We start from the raw sequence: 18,233 nt of genomic DNA on the forward strand, positions 1-18,233 counted from the left end.
CGGAACATGCCGCTTGCATATATATATATATATATATATATATATATATATATATATATATATATATATATATAAACTACTGTTTGGGTGCACAGTAGGTCTCAGAAGGGAAAGAGTGCCAATTGAATTCTGGAGCTCAATTTTATCTGAAGCAGATTGCGGATGCCATGTCGTTTTTTAGAGCCCCTGACATGTTAAAACAGCAAAAGTCAACACAAGTGAGCCCGTTTTGAAAACTACACCTCTGGAAAAGCGATGTAGTGAGCATTTTCAACCCTAGGCAATTCAGAGAATAACATTCTGCTGAGTCAATGGAAAAGTAAATTTTTTTCCAGTAAAATGTTAATTTTGCCCCTTTTTTTTATTTTCTGAAGGGATAATAAGAGAAACTAGATGGGTATTTCCTGAAGGAACTACAGATAGTGCTTTGGAATGGTGCCAGGGCTGCCCCTGCAAGACTTTCACACTTGGGTGCCCCTCAGGCGGTCCGATTTGGCGGGCGGCGCCACTCTGGGTCCGATTTGGCGGGGGCGCCACTCTGGGTCCGATTTGGCGGGCGGCGCCACTCCGGGTCCGATTTGGCGGGCGGCGCTACTCCGGGTCCGATTTGGCGGGCGGCGCCACTCCGGGTCCCATTTGGCGGGCGGCGCCACTCCGGGTCCCATTTGGGGGGCGGCGCCACTCCGGGTCCCATTTGGCGGGCGGCGCCACTCCGGGTCCGATTTGGCGGGCCGGGTCACTCTGGGTCCGATTTGGTGGGCCGGGTCACTCTGGGTCCGATTTGGTGGGCCGGGTCACTCTGGGTCCGATTTGGTGGGCCGGGTCACTCTGACTGACAGCAGGATAAGGGAATGGCTGATAACAGAGAATAGACTGACCACAGGACAAGGGAATGGCTGATAACAGAGAGAAATAGACTGACAGCAGGACGGGGAATGGCTGATAACAGAGAGAAATAGACTGACAGCAGGACAGGGGAATGGCTGATAACAGAGAAATAGACTGACAGCAGGATGGGGGAATGGCTGATAACAGAGAGAATAGACTGACAGCAGAACGGGGAATGGCTGATAATAGAGAGAATAGACTGACAGCAGGACAGGGGAACGGCTGATAACAGAGAGAAATAGACTGACAGCAGGACAGGGGAATGGCTGATAACAGAGAGAAATAGACTGACAGCAGTACAGGGAATGGCTGATAACAGAGAGAAATAGACTGACAGCAGGACAGGGGAATGACTGATAACAGAGAGTAGCTGATATTATCTGACTGACAAAACCTGTTTCCTAGTGGGCTCGTAGGCGTTGGCATAGTATCTGGATCTGACTGCGCATATCAATGAGCTAATCAGCCAGGTGGCAGGTGACAGTTATTTTTAGAAATTGCCTCAGAAACCAGGCCATTATACCTTATGTTGAAATTTCCCTATTGAAACGCATTGAGACAATGCTTTCCAATGAGGAGAAAACAATTTTCAAACGCAAATTGCGCCAAAACTACAAATCCAATCGACACGAAAAATACTTAGCACACCTCTCGTGGACGTTGGCTTTGAAATGACACCTCACTGGAGTCTGTGCTTTCAGCGGTTCGGGCCGCATTAACTGCGGAAAAAAGCCTAATAATAATAAGAAGAACTAGATGGGTATTTCCTGAAGGAACTACAGATAGTGCTTTGGAATGGTGCCCGGGCTGCCCCTGCAAGACTTTGACACTTGGGTGCCCCTCAGGCGGTCCGATTTGGTGGATTGGGTCAATCTGGGTCTGATTTTGTGGGCGGGGTAAATCTAGGTCCGATTCGGTGGGCGGGGTCACTTTTGGTCCGATTCTGTGGGCGCGGCTACTCTGGGTCCGATTCGGTGGGCGGAGCCACTCTGGGTCCGATTTGGTGGGCGGGGCACCTTAGGGACCAATTTGGTGGGTGGGGTCACTCGGTCCGATTTGGTGGGCTGGGCACCTCAGGGTCTGATTTGGTGGGCTGGGCACCTCAGGGTCCGATTTGGTGGGTGGGGTCACTCTGGGTCCGATTTGGTGGGCGGGGTCACTCTGGGCCCGATTTGGTGGAAGGGGTCACTCTGGGTCCGATTTGGTGGAAGGGGTCACTCTGGGTCTGATTTGGTGGAAGGGGTCACTCTGGGTCCGATTTGGTGGGCGGAGCCACTCTGGGTCCGATTTGGTGGGCGGGGTCACTCTGGGTCTGATTTAGGGGCGGGGTCACTCTGGGTCCGATTTGGTGGGCCGGGCCCCTCGGGGTCCGATTTGGTGGGCCGGGCCTCTCGGGTTCCGAATTGGTGAGCGGGGTAATCTACTATCTAATTGTCTAAGGGCACTTCCGTCTTTCTGTCTCACAACACCGCTACGTCATCATCTCTTGAGACCGCAATGCACTCTTGGGACCGGAGCGCGCAACAAGCATCGGGTACCGGCCACTCCAGGTGCAACAAGCATCGTGTACCGGCCGCTCTAGGAGGTGCAACAACCATCAGATACCGGCCGCTCCAGGAGGTGAGTATGTAACTTTTTTATTTTAATTCTTTTTTTTTTTTAACAGGGATATGCAGTATACTATGTGACTGGACAATATACTACGTGACTGGGCAGTATAACTACGTGGCTCTGCGCTGTATACTGCGTGGCTCTGTGCTGTATACTGCGTGGCTCTGCGCTGTATACTACGCGGCTCTGCGCTGTATACTACGCGGCTCTGCGCTGTATACTGCGTGGCTCTGCGCTGTGTACTGCGCGGCTCTGCGCTGTGTACTGAACGGCTCTGCGCTGTGTACTGCGCGGCTCTGCACTGTGTACTGCGCGTTCTGCGCTGTATACTGCGCGGCTCTGCGCTGTATACTGCGCGGCTCTGCGCTGTATACTGCGCAGCTCTGCGCTTTGTACTGCGCGGCTCTGCGCTATATACTGCGTGGCTCTTCGCTGTATACTACGCGGCTCTGCGCTGTGTACTGCGCGGCTCTGCGCTGTGTACTGCGCGTGTCCGTGCTGTGTACTGCGCGGCTCTGCGCTGTGTACTGCGCGGCTTTGCGCTGTGTACTGCGCGGCTCTGCACTGTGTACTGCACGGCTCTGCGCTGTATACTGCGGGGCTCTGCACTGTATACTGCGGGGCTCTGCGCTGTATACTACGCGGCTCAGCGCTGTATACTGCGCGGCTCTGCACTGCATACTGCGTGGCTCTACGCTCTGCGTACTGCGCGGCTCTGCGCTGTATACTGGGTGGCTCTGCGCTGTGTACTGCGCGGCTCTGTGCTGTGTACTGTGCGGCTCTGTGCTGTGTACTGTGCAGCTCTGCACTGTGTACTGCGCGGCTCTGCGCTGTGTACTGCGCGGCTCTGCGCTGTGTACTGCGCGTGTCCGTGCTGTGTACTGCGCGGCTCTGCGCTGTGTACTGCGCGGCTCTGCGCTGTGTACTGCGCGGCTCTGCACTGTGTACTGCACGGCTCTGCGCTGTATACTGCGGGGCTCTGCACTGTATACTGCGGGGCTCTGCGCTGTATACTACGCGGCTCAGCGCTGTATACTGCGCGGCTCTGCACTGCATACTGCGTGGCTCTACGCTCTGCGTACTGCGCGGCTCTGTGCTGTGTACTGTGCGGCTCTGCACTGTGTACTGCGCGGCTCTGCGCTGTGTACTGCGCGGCTCTGCGCTGTGTACTGCGCGGCTCTGCGCTGTATACTGCGCGGCTCTGCGCTGTGTACTGCGCGGCTCTGCGCCGTGTACTGCGCGGCTCTGCGCTGTGTACTGCGCGGCTCTGCGCTGTGTACTGCTCGGCTCTGCGCTGTGTACTGCGCGGCTCTCCAATGTGTACTGCACGGCTCTGCGCTGTGTACTGCGCGGCTCTGCGCTGTGTACTGCGCGGCTCTGCGCTTCATACTGCGCGGCTCTGCGCTGTGTACTGCGCGGCTCTGCGCTGTGTACTGCACGGCTCTGCGCTTTATACTGCGCGGCTCTGCGCTGTGTACTGCACGGCTCTGCGCTGTGTACTGCGCGGCTCTGCGCGGTATACTGCGCGGCTCTGCGCTTTATACTGTGCGGCTCTGCGCTCTGTACTGCACGGCTCTGCGCTGTCTACTGCGCGGCTCTGCGCTATGTACTGCTCGGCTCTGCGCTGTGTACTGCGCGGCTCTCCGCTTTATACTGCGCGGCTCTGCGCTGTGTACTGCGCGGCTCTGCGCTGTGTACTGCGCGGCTCTGCGCTGTGTACTGCGCGGCTCTGCGCTGTGTACTGCGCGGCTCTGCGCTTTATACTGTGCGGCTTTGCGCTGTGTACTGCATGGCTCTGCGCTGTGTACTGCGCGGCTCTGCGCTGTGTACTGCGCGGCTCTGCGCTGTGTACTGCACGGCTCTGCGCTGTCTACTGCGCGGCTCTGCGCTGTGTACTGCACGGCTCTGCGCTGTGTACTGCGCGGCTCTGCGCTGTGTACTGCGCGGCTCTGCGCTGTGTACTGCGCGGCTCTGCGCTTTATACTGCGCGGCTCTGCGCTGTGTACTGCGCGGCTCTGCGCTGTGTACTGCGCGGCTCTGCGCTGTGTACTGCACGGCTCTGCGCTTTATACTGCGCGGCTCTGCGCTGTGTACTGCGCGGCTCTGCGCTGTGTACTGCGCGGCTCTGCGCTGTGTACTGCGCGGCTCTGCGCTTTATACTGCGCGGCTCTGCGCTGTGTACTGCGCGGCTCTGCGCTGTGTACTGCGCGGCTCTGCGCTGTGTACTGCACGGCTCTGCGCTTTATACTGCGCGGCTCTGCGCTGTGTACTGCGCGGCTCTGCGCTGTGTACTGCGCGGCTCTGCGCTGTGTAGTGCACGGCTCTGCGCTTTATACTGCGCGGCTCTGCGCTGTGTACTGCACGGCTCTGCGCTGTGTACTGCGCGGCTCTGCGCTGTGTACTGCACGGCTCTGCGCTTTATACTGCGCGGCTCTGCGCTGTGTACTGCGCGGCTCTGCGCTGTGTACTGCGCGGCTCTGCGCTTTATACTGCGCGGCTCTGCGCTGTGTACTGCGCGGCTCTGCGCTGTGTACTGCGCGGCTCTGCACTGTATACTGCGTGGCTGTGCAATATACTACGTGGACATGCATATTCTAGAATACCCGATGAGTTAGAATCGGGCCACCATCTAATAATTATAAGACTACAGATAGTGGTTTGGAATTGTGCTGTACTGTCACTTTAAGAGCTGATATTATCTGACAAAACTTGTGACCTGGTGAGCTGATGTAGATTTCATAGGCGTTGGCATAGTAACTGTGTCTGACTGCGCATATCAATGAGCTAATCAGCCAGGTGGCAGTTATTTTTAGAAATTGCCTCAGAAACCAGCCCATTATAAACGTATGGGACAATTTCTCCATTGAAACGCATTGAAAGACTTTTTTCAAACACAAATTGCGCAAAAACTACAAATCCGATCAGCACGAAAAATACTTAGCACACCTCTTGGGGACGCTGGCTTCGAAATGACACCTCACTGGAGTCTGTGAGTTTAGCGGTTCGGGCCGCATTACGTGCGGACTGAATAATAAGAATAAGAAGAAGTTATCCACGGTGGAATAACAGTATAGTGCTTTGTTCCAAAGCACTATAATAAGAAAAAGTTTACCACGATGGAATAACAGTATAGTGCTTTGTTCCAAAGCACTATAAAAAAGGGACCACAAAATGTTACTCAATGTGCCCTGTTACGCTAGTACCTCATATGTGGTTGAAAACTACTTTTGTATCACAGTGCAGAGCTTAGTAGGAAAGGTCACATTGTCAGAGCCCCTGAGGTGCCAGAAGAGCAGAACCCACAAAGAAGTGACCCCATTTTGCCAAATACACCTCTCAATTAATCTAAGGGAGCAGTTGTCATTTTGGCACTGTGTGTGTCACCGATATGATTGGGCAGTGGAGAAAAAATAATTACGGTACATTTTTGCCTAAAAAAATAAAATTTTGCCCCAGATGTTACATTGTCATTTGGGGAAATATGTCACCAACATTTATCTCACTATTTCTGCTGAACGTGACAATACCCCATATGTGGCTGTATAGTACTGCTTAGCCACACAGCGAGACTTGGAATAGAAGGAGCGCTATTTGAATCTTGGGAGAACAAATTATCGTAGAATAGTTTGCGGACTCTATATGCAGAGCCCCTAAGTTCCAGAAGAGCAGAATCTCTCCTCAAGTGACCCTATTTTGGAAATTACTCCTCGCTTGGAATTTATCTACATGTGCAGTGTCGATTTAGACTCCGTGTTTGCCGGTAAAGCAGTGAATGGTATTGAGTGAAAATTGCATATCTACCAGAGTAGTACCCATACATTGTAGTGCCCAGTAAGTTGTAGTCACCAGTACATCGTCATATCCAGCTTGTGCTTCTTGAGGCATGGACTTCGTAAATTAAGCAGGCTCTCTTCGTTACATAAATGCCAAACGTAGACGCTAACAGCAGTTTGTTCAAACTGTGGGGCTTAGAAGAGAAGGGGATGATGGAGCTCAGAATTTGCTGGATTTCTTTTGGGGCTTTTATGCATGCTTAAAAAGACAGACTCCGCCAGGCTTCCACAGTGCCTCCATCTGCCTCATTATAAGGAATCTTCCGCCTGAGGTTTCGTCTGAATCATTTTAGAGATTTACTCAGAAACCCCGGTGTAATCGCTCAGCGAAGAGCGTAGGATATATGTGAGCCAAAACTTGCGATCTTTTGGAGGCAAAATTAACAAATCAACAGCAGGTGAAGAATTTGATCTATTTATTTTTTATGCCTTTCTTCATGCTGTATAAGTGATTAGGCGACTTTATTCTTTGGATCGGTGTGATTACAGCCATACCAGATTTATATCCTTTTTTTTTTTTCTGTTTGGCTGCTATCATAATCTAAAAGACTATATTTTGAGAGCTATAATTTTTCTATATTTCTTCCTACAGTCACGTTAGGGCTTGTTTTTTGCGGGACGAGTTTATGTTTTTATTGGTACCATTTTCAGACACATACCAGTTTTATGATTGCTTTCTGTTTTGATTTTTGGGAGTCAAGATTAACAAAAACCCAGCAATTCACAAATTGTTTTTTTTTGTAGGCTTTTTTCCTTGGGGGGGGCAATACTGTTGCAGCAATACCACATTTATATAAGTTTTTTGCTTTGTTGCTTTTACACTATAAAATTATTTTATATAAAAAAAATATTGTTTTTGCATCGCTGTTTTCTGAGAGCTGTAGCTTTTTTATTTTTCCGCTGATGGAGCTATATGGCTGCTTTTTTTTTGCGGGTCTAGGTGATGTTTTCTGCTATACCATTTATGTTTACATTCAATGTTTTGATCTAGTTTTATTTTCATTTTTGTTCGGTATGATGAAAAAGTATAGTTTTGTGCCACTTTTTTATATTGTTCACCGAAGGGGTTAACGCGTTGGGTAGTTTTTTAGGTCAGGTCATTTCGGATGTGGTGATACCAAATAATGTGTAATTTATTTGTTTATTTTTGTTTTTACTTAAATATGTATTTATTGTACTAATATTTTTTCTGTGATATGCCGATCAATGTCGTTGTCACTATTGCCAGCGACATGAAAGGTGTTAAACAAATTTGTATCCACGCTCCCTTTGGATACGCGCTCCCTTTAGATACGCGCTCCCTTTGGATACGCGCTCCCTTTGGATACGTGCTCCCTTTGGATACGCACTCCCTTTGGATACACGCTCCCTTTGGATACACGCTCCCTTTAGATACGCTCCCTTTGGATACGCGCTCCCTTTGGATGCACTCTCCCTTTGGATACGTGCTCCCTTTAGATACGCGCTCCCTTTGGATACGTGCTCCCTTTGGATACGCGCTCCCTTTGGATGCACTCTCCCTTTGGATACGTGCTCCCTTTAGATACGCGCTCCCTTTGGATACGTGCTCCCTTTGGATACGTGCTCCCTTTGGATACGTGCTCCCTTTGGATACGCGCTCCCTTTGGATGCAATCTCCCTTTGGATACGCGCTCCCTTTGGATACGTGCTCCCTTTGGAGACGCGCTCCCTTTGGATACTCGCTCCCTTTGGATGCACTCTCCCTTTGGATGCACTCTCCCTTTGGATACGCGCTCCCTTTGGATAGACGCGCTCCCTTTGGATAGACGCGCTCCCTTTGGATACTCGCTCCCTTTGAATTCACTCTCCCTTTGGATACATTCTTACTGAAGTCAACACGCTCTAAAACACAGCATTTGACTTTCATGATAGCATGAACTGTTCACTGTAAACAGCTAAAATAAATTCTGTAATGCCCACAAGTTAGTGATGATGTAATAGTTATCAAACCGCTACCATTAACATGATCTATATAGTAATAAAACTAGAGTGAATGACCTAACAGGATGATGAGGATAAACTTAGATGACAACCCACATTTTATGACACAATTCTAGAAAGTATGCAACTTTAATCACCCTGGGAAAAAAAAAAAGAAATCTCTCCCATCTGCCCACATTTTACATTTTACACTCTATTTTCATTTATAGGGAAAGATTACTCATGTTTAATGATGAGATCTGCTGTAGCCGTTTTCTGTAATTTCCAGCTGTAACACATAATTTATTACTGTGCTGATATTAATAAAAACAGAAGCAAAAGAAACACACCTGCGTCAAACTATACCTACAGGACTCGCGTAAAATAAAATAACATTGAAGAAAGTTTGAGGGTTTTTTTTCTCAAGGAATACATTACCCAGTGTTTGTATAGGAGTCTCCTTGACAACTTGCTTGACTGCTACAAAGATATGGCAATCTGTAGCAGAAGGCATTGCTTTACAGCAGTGACATCAGCTTCTTCTAGTTTTATATAGAGCCTACTTACACTGGTATATTTGTTTTATTCTAAAACCAGGGCTATGGTTTATTTATATTACTGTGCAAAAGTTTTAGGCAGGTGTGGAGAAATGCTGTAAAGTTCAAAATAATGCTTACATTTTTTTTTAAGTTTTAGTAGTTTATCTACTACTATTTAGTAGTAGTTTTTGAGAACCAGCCAAGCTAAAGCGGACATTTGAGGGTTGGTATTCTTATGCTGGGAAGGCCCATGGATATTTATCTCTCCCCAGCCTGAAAATAGCAGCCACCCCAGAAATGGCGGCGCATCCATTAGATATGCCAATTATGGCGCTTTGCCCGACTCTTCCCACTTGTCCTGAACTGTTAACTGCTAATGTGGTAATATTTTGGGGTTGATGTCAGCTTTGTAATGTCAGCTGATGTAAAGCCCATGGGTTAGTAATGGAGAATGATTTCCAGGTTTGCGATAAAGTTCATGTACTATTCTGGTTCCCGAACTAAACTTTTTTATGATGTTTGGCAAAACCCGACGGACATGAACCTTGTACTGGTGGTCCGGGTCCGGCACCTCCCATCTTCTTGTGATGCCGTCCTCCTGTTGCTTCATCGTTCCCCAGCATTGTGCTCCTGCGCAGGCGCACTTATCTGCCCCGTTGAGGGCAGAGTAAAGTACTGCAGTGCGCAGGTGCTGGGCCTCTCTGACCTTTCCCGGCACACTGCAGTACTTTACTCTGCCCTCAACAGGGCAGATAAGTACGCCTGCTCAGGAGCGCGATGCCTGGAAGTGATGAAGCAACAGGAGGGCGGCATCGCAAGAAGATGGGAGGCACCTGACCTGGACCTGCGACACCTATCGGACCCCCCCCCACCCGGGTGAGTGTAATAAAACCTATTTTTCTTATCTTGCAGGTCGGAGCGGGGGCTTATTTACAGCATTATAGAATGCTGTAGATAAGCCCTGAAAGGCAGTGGCTGTATCTTATATCGGCCAAAACTGCTGACTGGTTCCCTTTAATATCTACGCCAGGGTGCTATCACTAATGTTTGTTCCCTTCCAGACAGTTTTATTTTTTACAGCATTCTTAATTTTCGTATTTTTGCACACCTGCCTAAAACATTTGCGTAGTACTGTGTATATATATATTTTTTAAAAGTGGTTTGTTGTCCACCAAGGGGCAGGTTGAAATCTTCACTAAGGCTATGTGCACATGTTGCGGATTTTGTTGCGGATCCACTGCGTTTTTTAGTCACGGATTTGCACCAAATTCGCAATGAGTGCTAAGACAATGTTAATCAATTGAAATCCAGAATTGGTTTGCACATGCTGTGGAAAATTCCGCACTGATTCTCAGCGTTTTATTTTGCACAGCATGTCAGTTCTTTTTGCGGATCTGCAGCGTTTCTGCACCCATTGACTTACATTGAGTCAGTCAAATCCACAGCTAAACCGCAGGTGTAAAAAGGTCTGCGGATTAGCTTGCCAAAAATTCTGCAGAAAGGAAGGAGGAAGAGTGTGTGGGTGGAGACTATGTGTGAGCGGAAAATATGTGTGGGTGTCTGTGTGTGTGCGGGTCTTTGTGTCTGTCTGCGGGTGTCTGTGTGTGTGTAGCCAGGCATCGTCTGAGGGAACTACTGCTCCCATCCAGCTATGTCTGCTGTCACATATAACAGTGACAGCATGAGCCGATGATGAGGCAGTAGTCCCATCATCCGGCGACTGTGTTCAAGTGTAAAAAAAAACACATTTGCATAATCACATACAACATTCATACTCGCCAAACACCTAATTCCCCAATGCCCTCAATCTCCTGCAATAAAAATAAAATAATAAACCACCATATACTTACCTTTCCGCCGTATTCCATTTAATATTGAGTTTCCCACGGATATCAGATCGGGAGATTTGACCGCTCTACATGTCTCCCGGTGATACAGTAACAGGAGGTATCCTCTCGCAGTGTATGACTATGCCGTCGTGGGAGAGTTCACCGGAGTTTGTGCTGTCACTTGCGGCACCGCTGCGTGAGAAAATTCTCACGCAGTGGTGCCGTGAGAGCACCAACTCCGGTGAACTCTTAGTGTATCACCGGAGGCCATGTAGAGCAGTCACATCTCCCGATGTGACTGTTCTACACGGGAGATTGTCATGGGACACTTGTTATTAAATGGACTACGGCGGACAGGGAGTATTTTTGTAGGTTTATCATTTTATTTTTGTTGCAGGAGATCGAGGGAATCGTGGATTAGGCGATGCAGTAAGTATGGTAAATTAATAAAGGACTTTATTCTGGCCATGTCTTTTTTTACCATACAATTATAGAATTAGTAATGGATAGTTTCTTATAGAAGCTTCTCCATTACTTATCCGTGGGCTTGATGTCACCTGACAATACAAGGGTGACATCAACCCCACAAATATTGCCCCACTTGCTACCGCTACAGGGCAAATGAGAAGAGTGAGACAAAGTGCCAGAATTAAAAAAAAATAAGACCCCAAGGCATGTGTGTACAAACTATTTTAAGAAAAACTATTGGCATAATTGCTTCATAATTAATTTTAAATAGTTTGGAGAAATGCAATGGTTGCACGCATGTTTTATACATGTTCTTTAATTCCAGTTAAAAAAGATAAAGACTCGGTTCTCATCAAAGTTAGAGTTACCATCCGAGAACGATTGATTTGAGAGATATTTTTTTCAGTGAGCTGCTTGGATTTCCAGTTCTCCATGGCTGAAGGAATGTGCAGCCACACTTTTATTCACATCACCAATATCCCATAACGGTGGTTTGTCAAACACGAATAAACGTAGCTTGATGGACTTTTGGGATAGTTAAAAGGAGTCTCACCCGCAAAACTCATTTTAAACTATTTATACAGTTCTGTTCGGGATTTAGCCCCTGTAAAAAAAAAAAAAAAAGAAAGAAATTCTCTGTAGTAAATTTTCTACTTGCTTAGTTTTTCAGAAAAAGCATGTTCAAAGGCTCAGTGCTCCATTCCTCCCATCATCTACAATGCAGCACGACACCTCTTAAGTTGATTGAAAGTTCTCATTTGCCCAGAGCAAGTGCTGCTTGACTTGAATACATGGCCCTGCTTGTGTTCACGGACACTGCAGAAGCCCAGCGAGCACATGCACACAGTGTCAGTGCAGGCACACTCATACCGCTCTCCTGTCTGCAGCATCCGCTCCCTACACCTATTTATGAAAGTGTAGAAAATAGCCACTACAGGCAGGAGAGAGTGATGAGAGTACACCCACACTGACACTGTGGAAAGCGGGCTTACTGGCCTGCGGTGTCAGTGTGCATGCTCAGTGTCAGAAATTCAGTTCAGGCAGCCACATCCATCCAATGAGATCACCCTGTCATTTGCGGATGCCGTATACACTTTTGAGGAAAAATATTAACAAGGTAGCTCTTTTTTTCTTTTTCTTATTTTAACGTGTAACAGTAGTGGACTTTATGAATTTAGTAATTGCAGAGGGCTGTTGTGTCGTGATTTGTGTCAGGGAGAAGGACTTGGGGATCCTAGTTAATGATAAACTTACCTGGAGCAGCCAGTGCCAGGCAGCAGCTGCCAAGGCAAACAGGATCATGGGGTGCATTAAAAGAGGTGTGGATACACATGATGAGAGCATTATACTGCCTCTGTACAAATCCCTAGTTAGACCGCACATGGAGTACTGTGTCCAGTTTTGGGCACCGGTGCTCAGGAAGGATATAATGGAACTAGAGACAGTACAAAGGAGGGCAACAAAATTAATAAAGGGGATGGGAGAACTACAATACCCAGATAAACGAAATTAGGATTATTTAGTCTAGAAAAAAGACGACTGAGGGGCGATCTAATAACCATGTATAAGTATATAAGGGGACAATACAAATATCTCTCCGGGGATCTGTTTATACCAAGGAAGGTGACGGGCACAAGGGGGCATTCTTTACGTCTGGAGGAGAGAAGGTTTTTCCACCAACATAGAAGAGGATTCTTTACTGTTAGGGCAGTGAGACTCTGGAATTGCTTGCCTGAGGAGGTGGTGATGGCGAACTCAGTCGAGGGGTTCAAGAGAGGCCTGGATGTCTTCCTGGAGCAGAACAATATTGTATCATACAATTATTAGGTTCTGTAGAAGGACGTAGAGCTGGGGATTTATTATGATGGAATATAGGCTGAACTGGATGGACAAATGTCTTTTTTTCGGCCTTACTAACTATGTTACTATGTTACTATGTAATGGTAGTTTTCAGGTACTGCAGCTAAGCGCCCATTGAGCCAGCTGCCATAACATGTTGTAATGGTTGGTTCACTAAACAAGTTCTTGGGGATGGGGGGGCGCTGTTTCTTGAACAAAAATATTACAGCTTATGGATACTAGATTTTTGGGATGTGTTGTTTATCCAGGGAACTAGTCTGATTACCGTATGTGTAGTCAAGAAGGAAATTTTCCCCTAATATGGGGCAATTCGCCTCTAACTCATGGGGTTTTGTCTTCCTCTGGATTCACTTGTTAGATTATAGGACCATGATGGACTTATGTCTTCTTTCAACTTTAAGGGAAAAGTCAGACGGCGGTATAACTCAAAGATTGCAACGCAATGCTCTGGCTGACTGTCTGCTCTCCCAAACTGAGCGTGACAGCTGCATAGAAATTCATTGCATTGCAATCGTCCTCCGAGTTACCGTATGTGGCTGGCTGACTCTTCCCTAAAACTGTGAAACCTCAACAACCCATTTTAGGTTGGATGACAGGATGTATGAGAGCGCCACTTACAGGACCTTTCATCTATAAAGTACTTCCAGCATCTCTTTTGTGCTAGTCTTAGCCACGTGACCTGCAAACAGAGTAAGTGACTCACACTGGGTTTTATGTGTGAGCAGTTAGTCTGTTTGTAGGTCACGTGGGTAAGGAGAGCACGGTAACCCCGCAGGAAGCTGGGGAAGACAGTCATAGGTAAGTATATTAGTACTTATACATAATTACATACAGTGGGTACGGAAAGTATTCAGACCCCTTTACATTTTTCACTCTTTGTTTCATTGCAGCCATTTGGTAAATTCAAAAAAAGTTAATTTTTTTCACATTAATGTACACTGCACCCTATCTTGACTGAAAAAAAAACAGAAATGTAGAAATCTTTGCAAATTTATTAAAAAGGAAAAACTGAAATATCACATGGTCATAAGTATTCAGACCCTTTGCTCAGACAGTCATTTTTAAGTCACATGCTGTCCATTTCCTTGTGATCCTCCTTCAGATGGTTCTACTCCTTCATTGGAGTTCAGCTGTGTTAAATTAAACAGATAGCTATGACAGATTTACGTGTGCACAACCTGAGAAGGTGCACGGGTAGGTTCCCAAGCCGTAATTACCAGTAATACAGAAACCCGGCACTCAACTTTGTAATGTGAATGAATGGATAATTTATTGTATCCCAAAATCAAACGTTTCGGTCACTTATGGGGACCTTCATCAGTGACATAGATTGGGATAAGGAGTGGATACGAATGGACACCGTAATGACAGCCACCTGACAGGCTGCTATCTCTCTTCGGTAGTATCCAGTGTGACACTGGAGGCAATTCTGACAGGCTTTATAGCCACTCGTATCCACTCCTTATCCCAATCTACGTCACTGATGAAGGTCCCCATAAGTGACCGAAACGTTTGATTTTGGGATACAATAAATTATCCATTCATTCACATTACAAAATTAAACAGATAGGACTTGATTTGTAAAGGCACACGCCTGTCTATATAAGACCTCACAGCTCACAATGCATGTCAGACCAAATGAGAATCATGAAGTCAAATGAACTGGCCAAGGAGCTCAAAGACTGAATTGTGGCAAGACACAGATGTGACCAAGGTTACAACAGAATTTCTGCAGTACTCAAGGTTCCTAAGAGCACAGTGGCTTCCATAATCCTTAAATGGAACAAGTTTGGGACCACCAGAAGTCTTTTTAGACCTGGCCGTCCAGTCAAACTGAGCAATCGTGGGAGAAGAGCCTGAGAGATGCAGTAGGGAGATGGGAGAAAGTTCCACAAAGTCAACTATGACTTTGAGACTATGAGAAATAAGATTCTCTGGTCTGATGAGACAAAGAAAGAACTTTTTGGTGATCATTCTAAGCGGTATGTGTGGAGAAAACCAGGCACTGCTCATCACCTTCCCAATAAAATCCCAACAGTGACACATGGTGGTGCCAGCATCTTGCTATAGGGGTGTTTTTCAAGGGTAGGGACAGGATGACTGGTTGCAATTGAAGGAAACATGAAAGCGGCCAAGTGCAGTGATATCCTGGGTGAAAACGTCTTCCAGAGTTCTCTGGACCTCAGACTTGGCCGAATTTTCACCTTCCAACAAGACAATGACCCTAAGCACACAGCTAAAATAACAAAAGAGTGGCTTCAGAACAACTCTGTGACCATTCTTGACTGGCCTTTACAGAGCCCTGACCTAAACCCAATTGAGCATCTCTGGAGAGACCTGAAAATGACTGTCCACCAACATTCACCATTCAACCTGACGGAACTGGAGAGAATCTGCAAGGAAGAATGGCAGAGGATCCCCAAATCCAGGTGTGAAAAACTTGCATCGTTCCCAAGAAGACTCATGGCTGCACTAGCTCAAAATGCTTCTACTCGATACTGAGCCAAGGGTCTGAATACTTATGACCATGTTATATTTCAGTTTTACTTTTTTAATAAATTTCCAAAAAATTCTAAATTTCTGGGTTTTTTTCAGTCAAGATGGGGTGCAGAGTGTACATTAATGAGAAAAAATGAACTTTTTTTGAACTTACTGAATTGCTGCAGTGAAACAAAGAGTGAAAAATATAAATAGGTCTGAATACTTCCCATACCCACTGTAGGTAAGTAGGATGTTTGTGAAATAAAAATTTTACTTGACTTTTTTTTTCTTATACCAATAATCACTTGTGCATTTCCTTTACAAATGATCTGTGATTTGAATTCCATAGAAGCAGACAGAACTGCAGAAGTCGTACAAGTGTTGTGTTGTGATACACCATGACACCTCACCGCACGTTCAGCCGCGATGTAAGAGGCATTGTGTTACTCCCTTAGCAATGATGTCATTTACGTAGTTCTCTTCAAAGCTGAGTTATAAACTACCATAATTGTATGGATCCTAATGGTTATTGCAGTTTTATAAGTGGAAATAATGTACAAAAACAACACTTTCATGTAATTGGCTTTTACGTGATGTCATTTGGAGCTCCGAGCTGCACCTGTTGGAAAGACTAACATTGACTAAGTCATTGAGATGAAAAGTGCGTGTCTGCCTTACAATTTGTCAGTGTTTTCTATAGTTTTCACGCTCTTATTTGTTTTGTTTTTTTACCATTCTATTAAAATCTTAATTCACACAAATGACACAATTTTACACAGCTCTAAATTTGTCGGTTTACATGTGCAGCTCTTTGAAATACTAAAAAGACTTAATTGTAATAAGTTTAATTTTTTTTTAAATATTTATTTAAAGTAGTACTCTGATGGCTTTTTTCTGAATCCTTGAAAAATGGGATTCTGATGTGCCCCTGACTGAGCCATTAATTTTAGCGAAACAAGCAGGAGTTCAAATGCACTCAGTTTGTGTTACTTTGCATCCATCTTTTCACCCTAGAATCAGGTTGTCATGCTACCCTCAGACAGATGTGCATAAACCAGTTGCCAAATTCCCTTTAACTTTTCTCCTTCCCGCACATATTAGAAATGAGAATACTTTGCCATATACCATAATGAAATTGCAGTTTTATCCTGTTTATCTTTTAATTAAAAAAAAATCTTAGAATCAAGTGATTGGGAGCTGAGCTGCAGTATGTGAGAACGTAAACTCCACAGTGTACAAAGCTGAGAAGTTCCTAGTCTGTACGTCTGGCGGGAGCTGGAAACAGCTGATCAGTGGTGGTGTTAGTTTGGACCTCCATTCATCTGATAGGTCATCAGTATATACGCAATGCTCCGATGAAGGAGGTATATTCTAGGCTTCATTGCGCGTCTACAAGGAGGGAAATTACTGTGCACATGATCAAGATATTCAAGGCGACTATGGTGACATCTCTAGCAAATCACACCCCGGGAAGGATTTCGTTAATAATAAAGCAATCGCTAAGGCATAAGAAGGAGCTTGTTAGAATGTAGAAATAGGGTTCAGTGGAGACCCAGCAGTTTAGAGATTTAGCACAACTGATAGGATCCCCTAATGTCATGTAATATCAGTCCTCCAGAGCAAGAGGCGCTCTTTGTAGCCAATGATGAGCGATGTTATTTTGCTTAGCAAAGAACAACTGAAAGTACATGTTGTTTTTGCTTTAAGCAGTAATCTACTAATTTACTTTTGCCTGATATTTGTTGAACTCCTTAAGGCTGAATTCACTTAGATATATTTTCTAGTATATGTAGGTGACAAGTGCATTTTAATGTGTTCTAAGAGTGTAGAACATGTGCGAGTCCGTGAACCATGCACTGTTATTTTCTGTCTCATCTGTGAAATCACTTGTGACATTACTGAATTTTAGTTCATTATTCACCCCCCAATAAATTACTGAGATACCATATTGTCATTAGCCCATAAGTAAGACTTGTGAAGCGGTGGAGGAATGTAATATTCTACCTACTATATTCTCGGCAGTCCCAAGTCACTGTTTAATTAGTTAATAAAATGGATCAAACAGTATTCTGTAAGGCATTAGCGTAGGGTAAGTGCTCCTACTGGCCGGGCGGTAATTGCTTTTACGTGTTACGATGGGCTGATTTTACTCTGCCTTTGATCATGTGTAACATGATTTCATTTGCTTAAGCAAACATTCTTGGAGAATGGCATTCAGCGCAGAATCGAGCGTTTGTTTGGAGAAGCGACTAATATTCAGCCCTCTACCTATTTGGTCACAGTTAATGTGTTGTACTAAAGTGCTGCATTTAATGGTCTTTACATAATCGCTGCTCATAGTAGCTGAGCGGTGCTATGCGTTTCCGAGGCACTAACTACCGTGAAGCGTAAATAAGTGCTACGGTAAGAACAGTAGTCATTTATGGATCTTTACCGTAGGACACCGGTAGGCACTTCTGAAGGGGAAACCTGTGAATTCGCATATTAAAGTAGTTCATCGTGATGAGTGAGACCACCCTGAAAGGTTGGTTGGTCTTCGTAGAAAATGAAAAGTGCCTGAAAGGATGAAAGCAAAATCTTCCTATTCCTAGAAAAGTAAACCCTTGATGATGTTCCTATTGAAATCTTAGAATATCTTCTATTTAGATGAAATGTTTGATATTGCTTCAAATCCGCCAAATAGATATGTAGTAAAAAAAATAATTCCTGGCTACACACAGCCGATATTAGAAGGGGAAGTTCTGCATACTGTGTATATACATTGCACTGAAAAATAAGAAAGT

General features: G+C 45.6%; 1 protein-coding gene across 5 annotated transcripts in view; it reads left to right on the forward strand.

Moving 5' to 3' along the window:
* Positions 1 to 18,233, forward strand: part of VPS13B (vacuolar protein sorting 13 homolog B) — a 1,111,190-nt gene that overhangs the window by 529,213 nt on the left and 563,744 nt on the right. The window lies entirely within an intron of this gene.

Source organism: Ranitomeya variabilis, chromosome 6, assembly GCF_051348905.1.
Source record: "Ranitomeya variabilis isolate aRanVar5 chromosome 6, aRanVar5.hap1, whole genome shotgun sequence".
NCBI lineage: Eukaryota > Metazoa > Chordata > Amphibia > Anura > Dendrobatidae > Ranitomeya > Ranitomeya variabilis.